A 24,795-nucleotide genomic window follows, 5' to 3' on the forward strand; every position below is an offset into this window, starting at 1 on the left:
TCCAAGACACTTTGCAACAGTGCGTTAATCAAACATTTGGACTTTTTAGTATATCAGGACCATGATGATTACAACTTTCCAACATTTTAGGTCTCACTAACCACTTCTGACGTTCCCATTACTTTACATGTTAAAGTTGACATTTTCGAAGTTTCACTGTGAATTCCCAGGACAAATGGGACCTTAATATGGCATACCAATACGAAGCTTTAAAAAAGAGGATATTCTTACTGGTGTATAAATGGTACGGTCATAGTCTAAATTTTTCACCAAATTACCTTGAAGACAAAATACTCAGAAAACCACATGTTTTCATTCACAAAAAAAATGGCAGCATGGGGCAACTTACAGAGTCATGTCAGCAGTATTCATACGCACTAGTTACAAATAATGCATATATTCTAAAAATAGACTCTCTAAGCTTTAATTTGATAGCAATATCTATTAATAGAATGAAATAAAGCACTCATAATAAATAGACGTACAATTACTTTGTTTTTGGTACTACATAGGGGGGTGGCCAATTGACCCGGAAGTGGTAAGTGAGACCTTAGACCTTTATAGTGTCTTTTGTTGAACGGACTTTCTTTTTTTACTGTTCCTTTCGAGTTAATCAGTTTTGTAATTTTTTGCATTACCCTTTTTAATTAAAGAATGATGATTTTAAATAGACATCATCCAGTTCGCTTTGTTTTCTTATATTTAGAATCTATTGTAGATGCTTTAATTGAAAACAGGGGATTAAGGAGCATATCATCGATATTAAATTATGCTAGATAACTACAATGAACTATTGAGGTAATTCTTGTTTGAGATTTTTTTTCCTGCCCCACACTGCGAAGTTTGGGATGTTATATTGACTCACCTTATACATTCGCTCCTTATCCGCTGTAAGGTTTCGATGAAGAATATGTATCATATGTTTATGTACATGAAGAAATACAATAATTGTCAATACATTGAAGACTATCCAAATTGAAGTTTTATATGTTAAAACCTCGTAAACGCAACCCATTATAAACAACTCGTTGGATTAAGTAGCGGGAATCTTCGACATCACGTGTATATATGTTTGAAAAGAAAATACTATTCGCCAACTTAAAGATTGTATATCTTAAAATTTCGTAAGCTCAACTCTACCTTAACCGCTCAACAGGGTATTTGAAATTGTATAGGAAAATTGAGCATCATATTTCGATGTCACGAAAGAAGATGCACACATTATCCAATATAAAGGTCTATCGTAATGTAGTTCTTTTTGGAGTGAGGAACTCTTTTTTTATTGAACGTTTTAATGTCGATATGGAAGTACATTTTGCAAACCCTGTTGATATATTAAGATGCCGAGAAACATATCCATACATCAGGAAAGGACCAATTTACTCATGCCACTTATGACATTATAGAATAACTTGAAATCAATCGCAAATAAGACTCAACTAATTTACTTTTCAGTTCACACCGAACTGCTCTTTCTTTGTCGTTGAAATCGCACAACTGCTTCTTGATTGACTACTTAGCGCTCAGAGCTTCTCTAACTGGCGGGAAAGGTATTCTTCTGCGATAGTACACAGGCTGCTTCGTCCCTGACCGTAACTAACCCAACTACACTACAACACTTTTTCAAGTGCTTTTTTCGTGGTGTAGACCGCACTGATGAATGTAAAACATTATGTGAATTATCTTTTTCTCATTGTGGCTAAGCTCTGAAACAAAGGGACCGTTACATGTTTTAATGGATGTACAAGTGAAGTTTGTAATTGTTTTTCAAAATCTTAAATCTGTTTCTTCACGGCCATTGATATATTGGTATAGCAATGTTAATTGTTCATAATCCATAACCTTGAATTCAAACACAGCAAATTATATCATATCCAAAGGATGGAAAGGATATTTAGGCAATAGGAAACCAATTAGTCTTCTAAATGTGGGCATGAAAAAGGGGATGATCTGCTAGTATGGCATATGTAATAAAAATTTTTACCTAGTTTTATTAGTAATACACAAAAAGGCTTTATGATAAACACATTTAATGAATGAATTGTAGTATTATCTTGAAGAAAAGAAAGATGAAGATTCACTATTTCTTTTATATTTTGAAAAGGCATTTGACTCTGTTGCATGGGATTTTTTTATGTTCATGTTTAGGACCATCATTATGTAAGTGTGTCATACCTTGTATAAATATGCCAAAGCTGTGTTATTAGTTTTTTGTGTTTTATTGATGTTTTAGTTTTTGTTTCGTTCCCTGAGTTAACTGATTTTTTGTACTCGTGTTCAACATGTTGATCGAAATTTTATCTCTACCGAAGCCAAACTAAAATTACAAATATGAAACTTACATGTCATTTATTTGTCAGGTTCAAGAAACTTTCACGAACAGCAGCGATGTTGTTCATTGCAATGGTGACAAACAAATAAAGATTACGAAATGTCGTGTTTATGTAATCCTGAAAGCAAATTGTTGACGTGTTCACCTATTCCACAATCAGTCCAAGGGTGGACGAAAGATTCAACTAAACCCTATATGACCTTAATGTTCCGTTACATAGTCTTTGTCTAATATGTATACCATAAAATACCAATTTATGAGAGTTCGACTACCAGAAATTTGGGGGATTTTTTTTTTACTATTATTCGATCCCTGGTATAGTATCGTAGATGGTGAACTTTGGAAACATGAATCCAAGATATTTAGGACAGAGGTCTGATAACGAACTTACTCCAAAGAAATGGTACAAAGGACCAAAAAGCACATATAAAACTCACAAAAAGCAAACAAAAAGCAGTTACTTGGTAGATCTTTCTTCTACCTCAAACTAAAGAATACTACCGCTCTAAAACACGGAAATGTGATGACAGAAATCAAATTGGGCCACACATGTACCATAAACTTTTTTTTTTGTTTTTGGCTTAATGTACATATATAGTATGAGAGTTATTTCCAGCTAATTTACATAGAGAAAGCTTTTAGGCAACTTACATCAAAAGCGGTCAAATTAATGGACAAGCGAAGAGTTTTGGAAATGTTAAAAGATGTAAATAGCCCTATCCTGAAGCCATTATATTGGTTGAAACTAAATCATTGTGTTGTAGCATTAATAATATTACTTCTGCGGCAGCTTTAATGTATATGAATGAAATGAACAAGTGGTACTAAAACGGTGCCAACAGAAAGAAACAGCGATATTCATTTTGATAATATTGTTGTTTACCGTTTCAATGAGAATTAAGATTTAATCATCCAAACCAAGAAGTTCTAGAATGCAGAGACGTCTGCATCCTTCAACGCATTCAATACCGGTGAAACATAATGATCTGGCCAGGCAGTAACCTACACATTCGTCAAACCATGAGTTGTTGTCTGTACTACCTTGTGCATCTTTAAAAAATGATAAACTAATATAACAATATTGTTTTCCTAAAAAGCATTACAAGCACAATGCATCTAATCACAATTTTCCTTTTTGCGTATCTTGCAAACTGAGAAATATGCACATATTGCCTGCAGTAGAGGGTGATACGCCGAAGTAACATATGAGGTAAATATGTCACCCGAGACGTAGTTTGTTACTCGGTGTATCACCCTCTGCTGCCGGCAATATATTATACTGAATACCCTTTTTTACTACATTGCACTTTTATGCACATTTGTTAACCTTTAAGAAGGGGCGGAGATAGAAAGTAAAATACCAAAATATCACATAAATCTTATCCAATAGTAATTTGTGATTATTTGTATGAAGTATGATATATAAAGGATGTTCACTGCTCTATTTAAGAATAACAAGGGCTTTAAAGGGCGTGAAATCTTTTAAGATCTTTCACACAAGAACAATATAAGAAGAAAAATAAATGGGTAGTGTGTTTTTTTTTTTTTTTTTTAGATATAAGATTTGAAATTATTGCGGGAAAAAAACAATTACCCTAAATTTTCATAGATTTTGTCTTAGGGGGTTTTATCTGTTACAAACTTCAATGAAATTATGAAACGAAAACTGGGCTCGCTGGGCAAACAATGTAATGTTAATTCTATGAAATTGATAAAACCAGTATGAGTCTGAAAATCCGACAAAATGACCAGCGAACACCCTTAATATAGATATTATATATAGATATGACTCCATGAATAACTACTAATATAATGAAATAAACAAGCTACATTACTAATTTTAAAAATACATTTTGAATATAAAATATTTTCATCATAAATTGAGGTATTGAATCCATTTTCATTAACAAAAAACGAGTTATACAAAACAATAAAGTACAAACAAGGGTTCAGCTATGGTCCAAAACAAAAACATGAACTAACAGGTCAATAAAAACAATGATCAATAAGACACTCTTTAAAACGAGAACTTTATTCAATCTTTAACTATTGAATTTCATGTAATAGATGTTGACAATAATGGTCGCACTTGGATTTGTACCTATATCCTAAAAATAATTTTCTACATTATTATCTACGTGTTCAAAATAATGCAAAGCAGCATTTATAATGCTGTAAGGCTAGTGAGAGCTTACCTGTTACAGTGCAAAACATGACTCCAAGTATAAGTGCAGCTATGAAAATCTTTGTTATTAAGCTAAAAATAAAAAAAGAAAAGTTTCTTTTTTTTCAGGTTTTCAACACATTGTATCGAAACATTTATGCCAGAGCTTGCCGAACCTACATGGATTTTTGTACCGTGCTAGATTTCTTCAGTTAGGACTGTGAAACGGGGTTTTATAATTAACAGATTAAAGTCATCACTACGGTTTTATGGTTATCATCATGAACTCGTGTATTCAAATGCACCATGAGAACTGATTTTTTTCACCGTGTCATAGTTTTCCTTTTCCGTCTACCCCGGAAGTAGCATCTAAGCGACCAATCTCCGAAACAGACGTCCTTACATCTCCAATGTCAAACAAACAGTACAGGGACGAAGGAGCTACCAACCTCTGTTTCGGACATTGCTAAGCGACTGTTTCTTGAAAGCAGAGGAAGCTCAATTATTCATTATTCAGTGCACCTGGTCCATGCTTCAAGATTTTTTTAGTGCAGGTTGCTCGTTTAATTTTGATTTCCCTATGAAATACTTAGACATTAAATTGCCGCATATTTCCCCGTATGTACCTCTTCTTGTTTTTTTTAACATTCCAATCGGATAAGGGATATTACTTACTTATCACTTCTACCGTTTCGTACAATAAATTTTAAAGTATGGTTTTATAAACAATCTTAGATTGAGATGTTTACTCAGATCCTCTCTCACCTAGGCATCAGATTATTTTAAATTGGACAGTTGTAGCAAAATTATAAAATACGAGTAGATTTGACATTTAATATGAAACCAAACCCGGTGTATTTAATATATTTTATTGTATGCATAAGTTTACATCTGTAAAGCATCCAATTGGTTATTGCATCTTGATTTTCAGTACTTTTGAAATGTCGAAGTAATTCTATAAAAAATAACCCAGTCTCTATAGATATAGATAATTCAAACAACATAGATATATTCTTTCTTTGTCTCTAATTTGTATTACGATTAAATGCGTTGTAATCTTTTTCCTGACTAAAATACACACAATAATCGGTTAAGCATCTCAAACGAAAAAAAATTGTTTCAAACCAAGCAAATCATTTTTAATTTTTACATTGACAAACTTTTTTTTCGATAGACTACAGTTTTTTTTTTCCATTTTTTATAAGTTAGCCTCGTGCCTTATTAGATAACGAAAACCTAAATTAAATACAAACTGCAGTGTAGTATAATAAATTCAATATGACGGTACCTATTTTCTCGTTTTCGTCTGTCCATTTTTCTTCTACGATTTAGAAAACTGTTTTTAGACATATATTTAGTTAGCTTTTTAAGTAAAGCATTAACCACATGTTACATCTCATATACAATGGAACTATGTTAAACGTTTAAAGTTTATTTATTTTTAAAGAATAAAACATTGAAGCTTGAAATCGAAACAACTTTGGCGTGAATAATGGTAAGTTCTTGGCATTTCATGAAATATTTTTTGTTACAAAAACGGCTGACTGCAACGTTTTTCATTTGAGTATATCAGATTACATTATGACTTCAATATGTCTTTGTAACTACTATACAACATACTATATTCACTGTAGCATGAAAGTTAATGAATCTTTTTGCTTCAGTAGTTGCATAGGGTACTAGTATTGGCAGCATTACAAGTTCTAGATTTATACTCTGTTATATTAACTTAGTTAACAACAATGTATTATCTGCGTGACATTAAGAAAACACAAGATTCGTTTAATTTTCATCTCTCTGTCTGAACTATAAAACTAGGATGCATATGCGTATGAACCAATGGACAAACATTTAACCAATTGGTGTAACCGGATGAAGTGAATGTGCTGAATTTGCTTTTGTGGTTACTTTTCCGAGATTGAAAAAATAAATCAAATCCTTATTACCAATCATACTTAATAATATCAATGATAGTTCATTTGCACAAAGTGGGTGATACCATGATAACTCGGACCCCGAAAACATTTTTAGTTTTGTCCTATCAGTCCTTTTCCCATCTGTCGCGTTTTCATATTTCTCGTCTGACGTAGTTAACCACAACTTTATATCTATATCAAATTTTAGATGGAATTTCTATGCAAAGTAAACATATTTCATTTGATCGGATGCTGATTGGGTGTTTATCATTGACTCTTCTTTTACGAGCATATATAAATCAAAGTAATACTTTCCCTATCGGAACACATTCTTTATTAATAACGAAATATGACTTTTTTTATAATTTGGGAAACAAATATGACATGAAAACTACTTTCATGGTTCGGATCGTTAGTTTTGCTGGTTTGCTTGTTCATATCGTTCTTTTTTTCGTCTCGTTTCGGTTTTTTTTTTTTTTTATTTTTTTTGGGGGGGGGTTTCATTTTTTTTTTACTGTTTTTGTTTACTTCAAATTCACTTAGGTGGTACATGTAAATAAAATATAAATGGCCTGTCCAGATGTGGATTATATCATCTATTTATAGAACATTTTTTTTCAGGGCAAATGGAAACCTGATATAGAGTTATCAAAGGCTTTTGACATTGACTACTACCTTAGCAATCAAGTTGTTTGTCTTAAATAATAATAATATCGAATTTTACACTGACTGATTCATTAATTGGTTGACTGATTACTATCGGAGTCAAATAACTCTTGCCATCTTTTAGGCTTAAAAAGAACAAGATTGTGTATTTCGTTTTATTAAACAGAAGACAGAGAAATAAACACAAGACATGGGTGTGTTTTGTTTACGTTGTTTTTTCTTGTTTCGATATGTTAAAGTGGTTAAAGCAGTATTTAAAGAATAGTATACGTTTTTCATTTCATTCCTTTATTTTTTCCGTATGATTGAAAATAAAAGCCAGAATTATCAATAATGGTTAAATGCATGTGTAATAAGTGAGTTTTGAACTATCCTAGTAAGTAAAAGATTGCTTATTGTATGTTTGTGCAAATCAAATTTTATACAGAAGTATCTGTTCACTTTATGTTCTTGCCAATAATTCATGGAAAGGTGATTTGACAGACAAGAATACATGACGTAAAAAAATAAACTAGAATGTGTTGAATTAATTCTTTAAAGATGCATTGGACTGATTTGTTCCCGTTTCAAGAAGATATGTTATACTTATGTATATCATATTGATAGTATTGTTTTATCGAATTTCTCGATGTACTAAATTTCGATATTTCACATGACTGACTTGTTGATATACTATTCACAATTGAATGAATTACTAGTCATTTCAGTGTGAAATACAACCTGTAAATTATAGTGTACATATGTTAACAAAACTTTTAAAGGCTTTGTTAGAAATTGTTTTGGTTCTCGCAGAAAACTTAAATGATTTTTTTTTATTTGTGTCAAAAAAATGAAAGAAAAAAAACGATAGATGAACGATGATTTATTTCATTTTTCTGTAATAGTTTCTTACAACCATATTACTTATAAGTAGTTATGGAAAAACTGGTCCATCAGGCTCTCCGTTTATGCATTGCTGTCTACATATTCCATAACAACCATCTCCACCAGCTGGACATGATATTGTTGCCAAACAATACCGAATACATGCATCTAAATCCTCGTTATTGCCCGGATATCCATATTCATAAGCTGTAAAAAAAAATAAGAGATGTATTTTCTTCATTAATAAAATATAACTCAAATCAATAATCAAAAGAATGGTTATAAAGTTTTTGACACGTGACGCGTACCTGCAATATTGTAACTAGATTATTATCAGATTATACTCACTTGCAATATAGCGGTGACGCTGACAGAGCAGGACATGCTTACCCTTCCGAGGTACCTGATGTCACTCCTGTTTCTTTTTGGTGTTGATTTCCTGTATCATTATTATATAGTTATTATGCGTAATCTCCCTTTCTCTAATCGCTACATCGTGTATGTAAATTGTAAATTTGTTTCATATGTTCACGTTTAGGCTATGTTTTATTTATATCATTCCACTGTTTTTGTTGGTTTTTTTTCGGGGGAGGGGGGGGGTGGGGTGGGGTTGTGTTTGGCGATATTTGATGGATGTTCGTGTCAGAATTTATTTTAACCAAGTAACAAAGAAGGATTCGTTTTCTTTTTTAAAAAAATAGAGTAAAAATGTCCCTTAAATGTCTAAAAGAGTGTAATGGAAATTTGTTGTCCGTTATACATTGAATTGAACCAATAGAAACAAACGACGAATGTCAATACAGTTTCTTGTCTTAATATACAACACGTTCCTATATATATAGGGTATATAAATCTCGTCACGTGACTGTCTGGTTTCACGATAGTCGGTCCTAATCTACGACTCAAATGCAAATCATTTACATAACGTTGAGTTAAGTTTTAAAAGCATAACACAATTTAGTGTAGAAATACCGATAAAAAAGACAAATATCTTTTTCTACATGATTATTTTATTTTAAATATAGTAACGAAAGATTTCACATTGTGACGTTACATTTCGAGAATCCGGAATTTAACAATTAAATGCTGGTACGGCTTTCGATTTCAAAACGTTCTACATAGGAAGTTCCGGTAAGTCAAATGAAATAAGAATGAGACTTACATACCCTATTTTAAAACAAAGTTAGAACGTGCTAACATAAGTCTTGTCTAATTTACACGTGGATACAGTATTACCTGTTGAAATGGATAACAGGATCCCAAGAAAAATGGCTGCTAAGAAGACCTTCATCTTTAAGCTAAAATGACAAGCATTTTATTTCTGTTGCAGTTTAACTTTTTTCATTATAAAAAAGTGCATTATAATCGTAATATGTGGCAACATAATCGTTTACTACTGATTTCTTGGCCTATTTACATACATAACTTATACTTAATTAGTTATATAATGCCTTAATAATTTCTTTTCGTTACATAATCGGCTTTCTTTAAATGATATTATATACGATTATGTAAAAAAGGATTATGAAACAGATTATTTTTGCATATTTTTGAATAACAACTATTTTTAATTTGCTGGTATTTATCATACCAAGTAAGATAAGGTATAATGTAAGGTGTAATGACTCCAATAATATAGGCATATGTCTTTATGTGTGCATTCTTATTTGTTGTTCACATACTATATTCCGATGTGGCACTTTTTATAGCACAGTCAGCTTTGTGAACAAACACGGGTACCATCGCCTCGAGAAAACAGTGCAAAATGAAAAGGTGATATGTTATTTTTTATATATATTGTTTGCTATATTCAAAATATTTATTTAATTTGTGATATATTTATATCCCTTCATACTACTATTCCCCATACTCAGTTAAAATCCCGACGACTCAAAAACATTACACATCTTTGTAACTCCAGAAAAGACATTCCTCATACTTTGTAAAAAAACGATTCCGAATCATCTTCTTAATATACCGAAGATCTTTACAAAATGCTGGAAATTTTTATCGACAACGTGTCAAGTGTGGCGGACGCGTTTTTCATCAGACGGTCGGCTTTCCAATGGGAACACATTGCGCTCCTCTACTCGCTGACCTACTTCTTTACTCTTATCAGAATGATTTTATAAATCATCTGATCCAAAAGAGGGAATATCGTTAAGTCATATCCTTTGATCTCATTTTTCGATTTAAGTAATATCGTTAAACATCCCTAGCTTTGGTGAAATCATACACTGCATCTACCCGAAAGAACTTGAGATAAAGAATACTATAGACACTGTGAATTCAGTCTTATATCTTGACCTACACTTAGAAATCGATGGTAAGGGAAAAATACTGACCAAACTATAAGACAAACGCAATGAGCTTTCATTCTCCTTTCATTTGTCATCACCTGCGTATGGAGTTTCCATTTTACTCATACGTTATGCGAGAGAGTGTCGTAACTACGAATGCCGATTTTCCGTACCGCGTTAGACAATCAGGTTTCTGCAACGCTTCTGGAACAGAGGTATGTTGCTACAAGATTGAAGTCATCACTACTGAAGTTTTATTTTCGTCATCATGAACTCAAGGTTCATTATGATGTATCCACCTGCACCATGAGAACTGATTTGTTCACCGTGTTATGGCTTTTCTTTCTTCTTTCGGCTATGATCTCGGACTAGACTTTTTATGAGCAGCATGGCGGGTGTTTGTAGGAATGGAAAAGCAAAGGACGCTAACCCACCCGATGCATCTGGCCCTTGCTCCCAGTTTCCGGCGGAGTCCGAGCTGATCATTTACTTCTGTTTCTTTGTGCCTATTTTGTTATTTTGTGTTAATTATTGTGTGTGGTTGTACTTCCTGTCTGGTCTTTGACATTGAAATATGTTTATTTCGAGTGATTAATTCCAGTATTTGTACAAACTTATACATAAACACATTATTTTGTTATGTCAGCCTATCAAATAAGTACTTGAAATTTACCTCTATTTTTCTCAAATACTTTCTTTTTTGACTCTTTGTTTAAATTGCGTTAATTCCGTATTCCTCTTTTTAAATCAAAACTGTTCACAGCTCGCACATTTTATACATTTATAGGGTATTAAACACATGTTGCAATGCGTATCATGTTAAATGTTACATCTTATTACTTTAATTAATGGTGTGTTAAGTTAGAAATAGAAATAGCTGACGCAAGTGCAAGTTATTTATTTAGTCCATCGATTACTTGTAATTTCTTTTGTATTACATAAATTACAAGGCAATATTTTTCTAAAACATTTCTTATGAATTAAACATTTGAGGAACATTTTGTGACAATACTTCGCGATAGAAACCATTTGAATACCGATAATGTACTAGGAGGTGAATTGAGATCTTAAATTTTAAAGCATTGGTTCTAAAACATAAAATAGTTTGTGTAATGACATGTTTGTTTCTCTTATTTCTCGAATATTTTTTTTCTTTAAAGCCTTAAAAGAACAAGTTGGGAGTTCATAACTGTAACAATGTATATTGAATCAAGACAATGATGCCCCTGCAGTCGCTTTTCACTTAGATACATGTACAACGAAGAATTTCTATCAATTCTCCATAAAAACACACAAGAACACATATAGGTAAAAAGTATGATTGGATGATTGGTTTCACCATGGTGAATTGGGTCAAACACCATCATGAAAATTCTGAAGTTGCCGCAAGTATTTTAAAACAAAACGTTGAAAGGAAAAAAACGAAAGGGAGCTTGGACTATGGATATATATGGATATAGAAACAAACATGTCATTCATATATATATATATATATATACTTATGATTTTTCAACACTGTATACTTCTATACTCAGTTATAATTCCGACTCGAAAAACATTATACATCGGTGTTTCTCCAAGAAAGATGGTACACCTAGTGCAAATATATAGTTCTTGGTAGAGATCCCTCATACTTTCCTTATCATCATCCAAATATATAAAAGAAAATGCTTTAAAAATGCCAAAATTTTTTATCGACAGCATATTTCTCCAGTTTGGTGGACGCGTTTTCAACAAACGGTCGGCATTCCAATGGGAACTAATTGTGCTCTTCTACTCGCTGACCTATTCCTTCACTCTTATGAGGCTGACTTTATAGCTGGTCTGATCCGACAGAAAGAATATCGTTTAGCTAGATCCTTTGATCTCAGTTTCCGCTACATAGATGACGTATTATCTTTAAACAATTCTAATTTCGGGGGTTTGATACATTGCATCTACCCCCAAAAGAATTTGAGATAAAGAATACTACAGGCACTGTGAAGTCAGCCTCATATCTTGACCTACACTTAGAAATCGATGGTAAGGGAAAACTATTGACCAAATTTTACGACAAACGTGATGACTTTTTTCAGAATTGTCAACTTTTCTTCCATCTGTAGCAACACCTCTTCAGCACCCGCGTATGGAGTTTTCATATCACAACTCATATGTTATGCCAGAGCTTGTCGTAACTACGCAGACTTTTTGCATTGCGTTAGACTTCTTCGACAATTAGGCTTCTGGAACAGGGTTATTTTGCTACGATATTGAAGTCATCACTACGGGAGTTTTATGGTCGTCATCATACGGTGTATCCATCTGCACCATGAAAACGGATTTGTTCAACTTGTGACAGTTTTTCTTTCCTCTTTCGTCTACCCCGGACTTGATTTTTTATGAGCAACTCGGCTGGTGTTTCTAGAAAAGGATAGGACGCTTACCCTGCCTGCTGGTGCACTTGGTCCATGCTCCCAGTTTTTAGTGGAGTCCGATCTGCTCATTTACTTCTGTTACTTTGTAAGTATCATTTTAGTTACATTATGTTCTTTGTTGTGATTGTCTGTTTTCCATGTCTGGTCTTTGTCCTTGGATCATATTCTTTTGATTTCCGCTAGAATCTTGGTTCCCTTGATTACTCGTTACCAAACTTTTGTTTTAATTGGTTTATACATTTTTGAGTTGTTGTGAAAAACTGGAACATCCCAACTCCTTTGTTAGGAAAAAAATTAATAACTTGAAAAATAAACGTTTTCTTAAAATGTAAAGGGAGCTTCCAACTATGGATGTAATAGTACACTTCCAAAATTTTCATTTCAATTGTAAAGAACTTAAGAAACAAGAGGCTACCACGAGACTGAATCACTCACCTGGTTCAATGTTTGCCTTTCAAGGGCAATAACTCTAACAAGGAGTTGCTCGAGAAATTTTGACCCAAAAAAAGACTTTTGTAGGACTAATGATAAGGATAATTTCAGCACTTGTAAGTGTCTTTCTATTTAATATAATTTTCAAGATATTGGTTAACAACTGTAAAAAATGTCATTTTTCAATTTTCAAGAGCAATAACTACAACAGGGAGTCGTACAAACTTTTCTAGGCCTTGTAATAAGGAGAATAGAAAGTATTTGGCTCAACCTAATGGTTTCGGAGATACATGCGAAAAACTTCTGACTGACCCCTATATTTTACTTTTCAGTAATGGTGGCCGTGTTTTCCGACAGATCAAAAATTCCCAAATCTGCCAAAAATCCTATATAACATTCATACCTAGTCTGGTTCTAATTGTTCATGTAGTCTTAGAGGAGAAGAGTTGTGAAAATTGTTAACAGACGACGACGATGGACGCCAAGTGATGGCATTAGCTCACTTGGTCCCTTGGGGCCCTTCATCAGAACTGTCAGAATCAAAAGCTGAAGGCTTTCGTCCCACTGACATCAGAGGTTGATATAAATCTCTTTGATAAACAGTATATGCGCCTTTAGTTACAAGATTATTAAACCTTGCAGTGTTAGTGTTCTTCAAAACAAATTGGTAGTCTCCTGGCCTTTTGTCTATTGTGTTGGAATAATTAAGTACTAGTCAAACCAGTGTCATCAGATCCAATTCTGAACTTCTATCTTTTTTTAATAGGCATCTTTGTACTCATGAGAAAAATGTCTAACTCACAATGGTAAAGAATAACTGACAGTTTTTTCAGTTACCAAAAATGAGGGCACATACTGCGATCTTGCTTTACTTGGTAAATGTTTTAATGTTCATGGTAAAAAACATCATCGCTGTTATCAAAATGATCTGATTTTTCCTCCAAAATTGTATCGTCCACATCTTTCTCAAGGTTTACCTTCACAATGCCTGCATTCAGCATAATATTTACTTGCACAAAAATTGGTGAAGCATTTTTTTTTTGAGTTGTGTGAAGCGTGAACAACTGGCGGATGGATACCCGTATACCATAATAAGTCCTGTCTTGAGACGGGCGTGTATAAAGAGTCAACCATAACTCTAGTAATTCAACATAGTAAAAAAAAAAACTTAATCAATATCAGTTGCGGATTTAAAAAGTAAGGATACCCATTTAAAAAATTAACTACACGTAATATCATATTACTGGCCATAAAATCGAAATAACTCTGATAAGGGGAAGACAAACTTAAATTGAGTATATTGTACGCCCTATACATGTACATGTTACAAAGACTGCTTCATCGTTTATCAGTTTATATACCCAATTTGGAGTCTGTCAAGGGCAATAATTCTAGTAAGGAGTTTTCTCATAATTTCTAGAGTGAAGAGACGCAGTATAACATATTTCTCTTTACATCACCAATAGTTTTTGAGATAATAATAGAATATTTAAATTGGAAAGAGTGAATAACCAAAATATTATCACGAGTGCCGAAGAACGCCTAGATTTAACGAATGTACGAAACTTGTTCCGCCCACGAGTTAATTAAATCCTCAATCTTTCATGGCACGAGTGATAATGTTTTGGTTATTCCCTATAACTAATTTATTATCCTATTTATTATATAGATTTTCATCATAATTTATCGATATTTTAAAATTCTGTGATTGGCGGGTTGATATCAAAGTTGTGACGTTTTGGCGGGAGAAAGTGTGAGAGTGAAATTTATTTCACAGTGTAAATTATCGAAATTTATTACACTGGAAACATTCGATAAAACACTGCTATCTATATAATAAATATAAAAATTATCAACATTATCACTGCAAACTAAATTAGTAGCACATAGTATTCCATGCAATTTCTAAAAATGTTTAATACAACTTTTACAAAAAAAGACTAAATAGAACTACCGATACTACCAATTGTGTATCATTGCCTGTATACATGTAGCACGAGAGTGCGGGTAGTGGTGGTAGAAATTGATATCTATAACATAGTCTTTTTTTTAAATTTGAAATTATTTTGAAATTTAGAAAACGAGTAAAAAAATCTTTTACTGGGGGAGACAGAGGGAAAGGAAAGCATTCTTAGTTGAGTTAGTTTTTTTCAAGTTATTTACTCATTTTCTAATTCCAATTTCTTAAACCTCTCCTTGTCATCAATGTCTAGATCAAGCCCTGAGAAGACGACGCTTTACCCTCCCAAAGCACTTGATGTCACTTCCGGTTTATCGTGGAAGTTCATTTTACTTGTGCTTTAGTTTTCTGTGTGCTGTTTTGTTTCCTTTACCTTTAGTTATCATATGTAATTGTATTTCATTCTGTTCGCTACATTGTGTACGAAGATTGCCTTCGTTTCCTGTTTTCAGGCAGACTCGTACTAGGATCATGAAAATCTGAAATGTCACATTTTAGGCCAAAACAAAAAATAGTCTTGTTTCCTGTCACTAGCAAGACAAAAATAGGGTAAGGATAGGAAAGGAAATTATTTTTGTTTATTTTTTAAGAATGTTTAACATTGAGTCAATGGAGAAACAATCTACACTTAAATAGTGCATGAGCCAAAAATGGCCGTTAACTGTTAAAGGCAGGCACAAAAAATAGGGTAGGTTGGGTACATGAAACAGACCTTTTATTATGTTTTGCCATATCAATATTTTTTTATGTCCGATATTGTATTGAAAAACTGTATTGTCATTATCTAGTGACTTACATATTTACCTAGAAACCAACAAACACTTTTCCAGAGCCCTGCATAGGTGTTAACCTTTGAAAATTCCACAGTGGGAGATTTGCCAAGTTTTTGTTTTCAAAACATGTTTTTGACTGAAATGGAAGTAATTTATTACGATTTTAAGCTGAAAATTCAAATAAGACGGGAGACCTTTTTAAAAATGCGGCTAATTAACCTGTTTTTACTCGGACACATACAAGTATAGTACATGTACATATGGACAAGAGAATGTTGAATTTTTCATGAAATATCGGGAGGTTCCCCGTTTTTTTCTTAGTATCCTTTCTTGTCAGTAGTGTTCTCTATGAGGAAGCTTACCCTATCGGCGAACCTGGTCTACGTTCCAAGTTTTTTAGTGGAATCCGGGTTGCTGATTTACTTTGCTTCTTTGTACGTGTTATTTTGGTTATTGTATGTTACTTGTTTTGCGTGTTTGTATTTTCGCTTTCTAATCGCTATCCTTTGATAAGATCATTTTATTACTGCCCTAGTTCTTGTTCCCTTGATTTATTTTCAATATTCATTTCAATCCAGAAAAAATAAGATCACACATTACATTTTCTTTTATTTACGAGGAATCTTTTTGTGTTTTTAAAGTGATTCTATAAAAATTGAATATTTTTCTATGAATAGATGTTTAAATTGGGAGAAAAATACAATATTGCATGAATTTAAAATACCTTTGATTTAAGCGTATATAGTGGAAAATAATAAATAAATATATATTTTACAAGTTGGTTTAAGCTTATATAGAGGAAAATAACACATAAATACATATTTTACCAATTGTAGGTAAAGAATAGTTGGTGCAGTGTTATATATTTGACCAATGTTCAATGCAATAAATGCAAACGAAGTTTTCAGCTTTAAGCAACCATATTTATTTAGGTTGCATATTTTTTGGTACACATATCATTACATTGTATTCTACAGGCATCAAATACTGGACATGCTATCGATGCCTTCCTTTTGTCCAAACAATCTCCGACGCATCTCTTTATGCTGGTTGTCTTTCTTGTATACATCCAAGCATCTGTAAGAAATGTCCATAAAAGCTTTATTAATCGAAAACTAAACAAGTCTAAAGGATGATAATAAATTACTATGTTTTCATGTTATTCGAACAAGTATTAATTATAGAACATGTTTATTACTGATAAGATCGATTTAAGGATATTCGCTAGTTCATCTTTGTTTTTGTCAAATTTTCGGATTCCTCTGGTTTTATCCATTTCATAGCATTAATATTTTTTGCCCAATGATCCCTCTTTTCCTTTCATTTTCTCATTATTTCATAAACACACCCTAAAATACTATTTCGGGTTTTTATGAAATCCTTATCATTTCTTCAGTGTTTTTTTGTTTTAGATAAAAGTATTTAGACAAAACCTATATGTGGAAAATCTAGAAAAATCCTTTTTCCGCAGACATTTCAAATGCTTATATATCTAAGAAAAAAAAAGAAAAGAAAAAGAAAAAAAAACGAGCTCACACACCAATCTATTTTTATTATTATTTATTATAATCCAAGCATGAACAATCTTTATAAAAGATTTCACACCGTTTTGAAACTTTGTTATAATTCTTAAATAGACACACAAACATCCTTAAAAACCATTTCATATACATTTGTGATACTCAAACACTGCCAATGGGAGAGGTGATATAAGCTGCAAAAAATACACGGAAGAAATGACTTTTTTTCGCTCTATATACGCTATAATTTCACAAAACTATAGTCCTTTTTGTATATAAATCGGTACCTTGAAGAAAAACTAAATATTCAACCTATTTAAAATCAACAAAATCAAGAACGATAACTCTTGCAAAGTGAACAAAATCAAGAACCGTAATTCTTGCAAAGTGTCCATTTCGTGTACTTTTCTATATAACATTTATCACAAAAGTGCAACAACAGAACGACAACCAAACTACGACTGGTTATGTGATCTGTCACTGTTCCTAAATATAAAAAACTGAAATTTGTGGATTTTTCGAATGCATGTATCACCACTTGCCTGATATTTATGTAGACTGCTACTTTAAGTTGACTAAAGTGTTTTCGTCATATTGGCGGTGTATGAAGAAGAAATAGAAATGAAGCGAAATCATTGGACAATGAAGCAACGGGAACACTATAATGACTACACAGAAAAAAAAACACAAATTGTTCAATACAAACAAATGTACATACCGAAAAGCAAGCAAGACGCACTCCAGAAGAATGAACTATATAATGAAGGGTGATATTCGATGGAGTTATCATTGACTCATTAAAACCTACTGATAGACCAAACATTATTTTGATTTTAATTTCATATTTTACAGATGTATACCTCTTACAGATAAAACAGTACAAATATTGAAGAATTCGACCCAAATAATTGACATACATGGTATGACATTTCCAATAATGAACACATCCCGGTAGGAGGGTGTTTCTAGAAAAACAGAAGACGCTTACCCTCTCGATGCACCTTGTCCATGCTCTCAGTTTTTAGTGGAGTACGAGTTGCTAATTTATTATTTTTTTTGTACGTGTTAATTTGGTTTTTATGTTATTTGTTGTCTGTCTATTTTCCCTGAGAATTCTTTATCCTTGGAATATATTTCATGATTTCTCCACGAATCCTGATTTCCTTGATTACTCATTCATTGTAATTAAAACGTCCACAAACAACGTATTTATAGGGTTCAACAAGATAATAAAATGTGTTTTTGTGCTGTTCACATCAAAACAATATTCATCAATTAATCTTGACCCATTTAGCCATTTATTCTTTATCTAAATCAATCCCGAACCACAACGAGGAGTCAAATCTACCAGTATAGATGCCAATCCCATGATTCAATGTGCTACGAGGGTTAGTAAAATGTATCATTTAGCTTGCCAGAGGAAAAGGCCTCTACTTTCAAATCGGAAAACTATAAATATCAGTAGAAATCATTGACAAATGTATGAGAAACAGCTCGTTAAAAGACTGTCCGTCACGAAGAAATCAGGCAGATACTAGGATTTGAGAGGTATAGAGGAATTTTATCCCACCTGTTGTTATTTTGTTGTTGTTGTTGTTGTTGTCATAGGCAATGTTTAATGATATCACAGGAAACAGAATTTTTTTCTTTTTTTTAATGAATCTGTTCCCTAACAGATCTACTAAGTTTTAAACAGAATCAAGAGTTATTTACCGTTCATTTAAAGTTTCTAGTGCTTTCAATGTTTTTTATTTATTTCTTACCATAACAGTAAATTAAAAACCGTCATTCATTTTTTAAGAAAACATCAGTTCGTGATCTCAAATGAATAAAAGTATTTTAAAACAAAATTTAGCATGATTCACCTACTGCCTGGGCCTTCCGGGCTAGGTTCAGTCATTTTGGTGCATAAAACAAGTATAAGAAAATAAAGCTTCATACCCAATGAATACTTTACTGCAGTTAAATGTGAAAAATATACCAATTTAAAAAAAACAGCACAAATTGAATTTTAAAAATGCATTCAAATGAAAACGGTGTTGAATGAAAAACTATATTTCTAAATTATGAAGTTTGTCTTCTCTTCAATATATTTGTCAAATTCTGTATTTACCTGCAACAAAGGATGACAGTAAAGCAGCAAAAAATATGGCGTACAACCTCTTGTTATTAAAGCTGAAAAAGAAAGATAGAAAGAGTAATCAAGGGGACCAGGATTCTAGCGGAAATCAAAGAAATGCAATTCAGGGATAATGACTAGACAGGGAAAACAGACGCACACAACAAAGATCATTATAAAACCATATAACACGTACAAAGAAAGAGAAGTAAATCAATAAATCTGCGAACACTTAGTTCTGGAGGTTGCACTTTTCATATTATTTTTTTTTTTGGCCACAGAACTCTCGATAAAAAGACAACTTAAAAACGATGACCTTCAGAGTTTCGTATTCGCACCTAAGATCAGTATACAAAAAAAACGGTAGCAACTTGACAGAGAAATCGACTCGAGCATTATGAACCCACCTAAAGGCTGAGTTAAACTTAGGACATCGGGAAAATTAGTAGAAATAACCAAATCGCTTTGCCCGTAGAAACAAATGCCAAACTCGAACTATCGTTAAAGACGGATACCTATCCCTCCAAACTAACAGAACGTATACTTCCCTTACCCTGTCATCATTACAAGGACAATTAGAATTTTTTTTAATGAAAAGCTCCCCGGAGCGCAGCATGATACAACCAGAGTGATCGAACCCTGAACTATTGGAGCAAATGTGGACACAATATTAGTTTTTGACACACTTAGCATAGAGACTGTCAATTCATAATGTCCACAACAACTAGTTTGCACACTTTATAACACAAAATTAGAAATTCAATTAAATATTTTCAAAATTAGACCCACAATTTATAAAAAAAATCGATTTTCTTTGGTGTGGTCCCTTTGACCACTTAAAACTTAAACACCATGAGAGATATAACTGAAATCTGATTGATAAACCCTGGTAGTGATATTCATAAGAAAACCAATAAAAACTCGAAATCGCACCAAAAATAAAACGGTTGATATTTTGTGCGTGGCCCCTTTGACTACTTGTAACTCGAAAATCGTTAGAGATATCTTAAATCTGATTGAAAAAAGTAGGCTGACATTTTCAGGAGAAATCAAGTAAAAAAGACTGTCCAAATATGACCAAAAATTAAACAAGAGGCTCTTAAAGAGCCTGAATCCCTCACATGGCAAACCGTATCCTATCAACTAAGTACATGCTTTGTTACCATGCTCTACAAACAAATTGCTGAAAAAGAGCATCTACTAATGAATGCTGTAAGTTCAACTGAGTACCAAGGCACTGTAAAATGTTTGAAATGCCTTCAAAGTTCCTTTTAGAACCTTTGGAAAAATTTGGGCAGGAAACCCCCATGCCCTGTTATCCAACTGGGTCTGAGGGGGACATTAGCCCATAATACATTTGCTGAAAAAGAACATGAAATGAAGCTAAATCATGGAAATTTAACATTTTCATCATCACTTTAATTCAGAATACCATGTTTACTTTATAAACCATATATCGTTGAAATTAAAGCAATTGTACAAATTAGCGAGAAAGTGGCATCCATGTTAATTTGGTCGACCTGAACAAATTTTTGTCATCACCATTCAACTTAGAATACTATATGTCAAATTGGCAACCATTTTGAACATGGTCAACTGATAAAAAATTTCAATACTGCCTGTCAACACAGAATATCATGGTTACCGTATGAGTAGCTCTCGTATTCATTATTATTTTATAGTTGAGGAAAATAAAAAAGCATTTGGACCCCTTTGTTCTATTTTCAGTAACGACGGCCATGTTTTCCAACCGATGAAAAATCTCAAACAATCAGTTTGCACAGAATACCCTAAAGAACTATTGTGCCAACTTCAATCAATTTTGATGCATGGATTCAGAGAAGATGATTTTTAAAGTTGTACATGTGAAAAACAACAAAAAATCTGTTTCAGGGGCAGTAGCTCCTACATCGGGCTAAAAATCATTTCAAAAATTTCTGCATAGGTCCGTCTTTTGATAGTGAACAATATTACCTGTTATAAAATTTGACTAAATTCAACTTTTTTGAGTTTTTTGCAAAAACTGTATTTTGACCCCTATGTTCTAATTCAGTAACAGCGACCATATGTTTTTGTTTAATATTTCAAAAAAGGAACAATAATGCCAACTTTACATAAATTTGTTGCATGGTTTCGGGAAAAAGTTCTTTTTTTTAAGTTGCACGAATGAAAAACAACCACAAAATAGGTTCCAGGTGCTGAAACTCATACACAGAGCGACGAATCATTTAGAAATTAAAGCACAGGTGGGGGGTGTTGCCCAACTTTGACCCCTATAACTTAAACAGTCAAAACGTATCAAATCTGCTTGATATATTTACTTAACATAATCATATAAAGAACACAATGGTCAACCACGACTAAAGTTGTTGCACGGAAACGAAGTGTCCATAGACGACGCCGCCGACGACGACTTCGCCATAACATTATACAACCGCAAATTTTCGTATAAAAACTGACATTCCCAGAATCAAACGGTCGTCCGCTTAAGGAAGTAATGATGTGTCAGGAGATAGACAGAAATCTAAAAAAAAAAACAAATTATTGCAAGGAGTTTAAAAAAAAACTAGCCTGTTTTACCTTTATAACACTAGTGTTGTCAAGCAGTTATTCAGAATCAGAATGCTTCGGAATTTTAAGAAAAGGACGACAAATTAAGACTTACCTCTGCATTGTGCTAATTATTATTGTTTGAGAAATTATTTTTCCTATGAACTTTTATATTTAAATAAATAATCTAGATGCATGTCACATTACAAAGCGACTACATTAGATGTAAAAACCGCAAATCCGAAGGCGTTTCTTGAAGATGTCAGTATTTTAACGCTACAAAAATACATATAATTTGAGGTTTTCATTTTTTTAATTAATTCAAGAAACATTCCACTAGTTAAATGAATGAGAGATCCATAAAGAATGCATAGCAGTGATAGTTTTGTTACATGTACATGCATATTAAAGCGTATTAATATTAAAATTAATTATTTCAAATAAGATCAAGATATGTATAAAACTTACTGAAATTACCTTGAACTATAAACAGATTATTTGTCGATCAAAATATGTATTCAAAAGAAGTAACATTGACTAATTTTATTATATAATTGAACATAGCCCAGATTGCTTAACTGACCTTTTGAGTACGTCCAAACAGATAATGACATCAGAATATAATTTTTAAGATAATAAAAGTCCTTCAAGTATTATAAATAAAAAAGTTTAGCCGATATCGGCAAAAGTTGCTTATGATGGGAAAGAGAAAAGCTGACAGGCCTAAACAACAGTCGTGACAGAACCGAAAGACAGTACCTACCTAGGCTTCAATAATAGCATAAGACAGATGCATGGAGAGAAAATAATGTAGCCATGTGTATCACTACAGAATAAGTAAGTAAAACAATATCAACGACTTACACACCAAGGAGTCGAAGCAAAGTTCACAACAGACGACATACAAAAACTGAAAAAATAAATAAAAATTTGTAGCAATCCTTTCCCAACAAAGAGGAACATGAAAAGGGTACAAATTAGGGAAGGCAACCTCATAATTACTTGATACAGTAGCGGAGTTGTTTATGGCAACATATGTAAAGTATGACAATAAATAACTAAAATACTATTTTTCTCCCTTAATACTACGATGACAACCATGCAGATTTTAACAATGAATGCACGATTTTAATACCTTATATTTAAAACTGTTATAGGTGTTAAGTATTCTTTTTTGTTTGTTTCGTTTGTTTTTTTTTTCTTGGGATGTTTAGTATTGTTTTGTTTTGTGGTGTTTTTTTTTTTCAGTTTATATCTCTTTTTTTGTATTGTTTGTTTTGTTTTGGTTTGGGTTTATAAGGGGGGAAGGGAGTGTATATATTATATAGTCCCGAGGGTGGGTAACGATCTAGTAAAATTGTATTTTAAGCAAAGACTGTGGAGCAAAATATCAGTAACAAGGGGACTTCAGATTAATTGCTTGGATGCATATGGAATGCAATCAAGGATAGAAATGAAACACAAATAAATTTTCACAAATAAAATCAAGTAATAGTGTAATTAATGGCTAGTTTTGGCAATGATTGTTGACACATGATAATTTACAAAAACATTCCTATTGAAATGTTTAAGTACCAGTCCATATAAAATTCAGACACTATCAATGGTAAAGTGATTCATGGTGTAAAAGAAACCATGGAACAAACAATGTTTTTTTTTCAATCTTCAGATGCTATATTTGTAGGGAACATAAGTCTTTTTTGTATTCTTATCTGCACTTTTGAGAAAATCATACATTTATCTCCCACTAAAACCAAATCAAAACAAATCAGGAACAGTAACTCTTGCAAAGTGCTAATTTCATGTACAATCTATATAAATTTTATCTCAAAAGCGCAACCCCCAAATGAAAAACTAAAACTTGATATGTGGTCTGTATCTGATTCTTAATAAGAAATAAAAGTAAATTTGGTGGTTTTTTGACATGCATGAAACATCTCCTGTCTGATTTTTGTAAAGACTGTTACTTAAACACAAAAAGAAATCATCACACTGGCACAACTGAACAAAACTTTAGTTTACAAATGTAACTATACTCTCATGAGTCTGAATCGCTCACCTGGAGAATTACAATCATTTAGTCATATCATTTCGAGAAAAAAATCATTAATTAAAGAGACAACTTTTCTTATATTATTCCTGCTACAGTACCTACTGAGCCATTTAAACAAAGCAAAAATTGGATCATTTGTAAAGAGCATTGAGTTAAACATTTATATAAAGTTTAAAAACATTGGCACTGGAGGTTTCAGTTTCAAAGGGGTTGATTTCCAAAAATGAAAACATCAAAATATCATTAAGAAATGTAAACAGGGCAATAACTGCAACCAGGGTCAACAGATTTTCACTTCTTCATGATTAGATTACTTCATATTGAATACCTTAACCAGTCAGAATTTCTCTATAACAAATGAATTTTGAAAAATTTGTAAAAAAAAAAAAAAAAAACTGCTGTTTGGCTGAAGAGCCTAGGATGTCTCTGTTTCTTGTGTTTTTTTGTTTTTTGTTTTGTTTTGTTTTGGTTTTTTTTTTAATAAAGGCAAAAACCTGCTTACAGACCCCAATGATTTATTTCAGTAATAGGGGCCATTTATAAAATCCTGAAATTTTAGCTGAAAATGACCCTAATACTGAATAAAATGGTGTACTTTGCATGACATTTCGGGGTTTTTTTGACAAATAGTGCTGTCAGTATGGACTATCTTTTCAATTTGAAAAATGATAGTACCAACATATCAATAACCTGTCTGAATTTCTAAGCTTAACAAAGTTAATATTAAAAATT

The 24,795-nt window shown here is 32.5% G+C and overlaps 3 long non-coding RNA genes across 3 annotated transcripts; all 3 read right to left on the reverse strand.

Annotated features, from left to right (window-relative positions):
* Positions 1-3,189: 3,189 nt before the first annotated feature.
* Positions 3,190-5,890, reverse strand: LOC148628234 (uncharacterized). Its single transcript, XR_015919331.1, has 3 exons — positions 5,785-5,890; positions 4,528-4,589; positions 3,190-3,382 (listed from the first exon to the last, which is right to left on the reverse strand). It is a non-coding gene; the product is annotated as an uncharacterized LOC148628234 (long non-coding RNA).
* A 2,035-nt stretch (positions 5,891-7,925) lies between these two features.
* Positions 7,926-11,035, reverse strand: LOC148628235 (uncharacterized). Its single transcript, XR_015919332.1, has 3 exons — positions 10,916-11,035; positions 9,179-9,240; positions 7,926-8,149 (listed from the first exon to the last, which is right to left on the reverse strand). It is a non-coding gene; the product is annotated as an uncharacterized LOC148628235 (long non-coding RNA).
* Positions 11,036-16,421: 5,386 nt separating this feature from the next.
* LOC148628236 (uncharacterized) lies at positions 16,422-22,219 on the reverse strand. Its single transcript, XR_015919333.1, has 3 exons — positions 22,126-22,219; positions 19,455-19,516; positions 16,422-16,898 (listed from the first exon to the last, which is right to left on the reverse strand). It is a non-coding gene; the product is annotated as an uncharacterized LOC148628236 (long non-coding RNA).
* Positions 22,220-24,795: the final 2,576 nt, after the last annotated feature.

The sequence above is a fragment of the Perna viridis genome, chromosome 1, assembly GCF_037379345.1.
Source record: "Perna viridis isolate PV_CMFRI_1.1 ecotype Kerala chromosome 1, ASM3737934v1, whole genome shotgun sequence".
Classification (NCBI taxonomy): domain Eukaryota; kingdom Metazoa; phylum Mollusca; class Bivalvia; order Mytilida; family Mytilidae; genus Perna; species Perna viridis.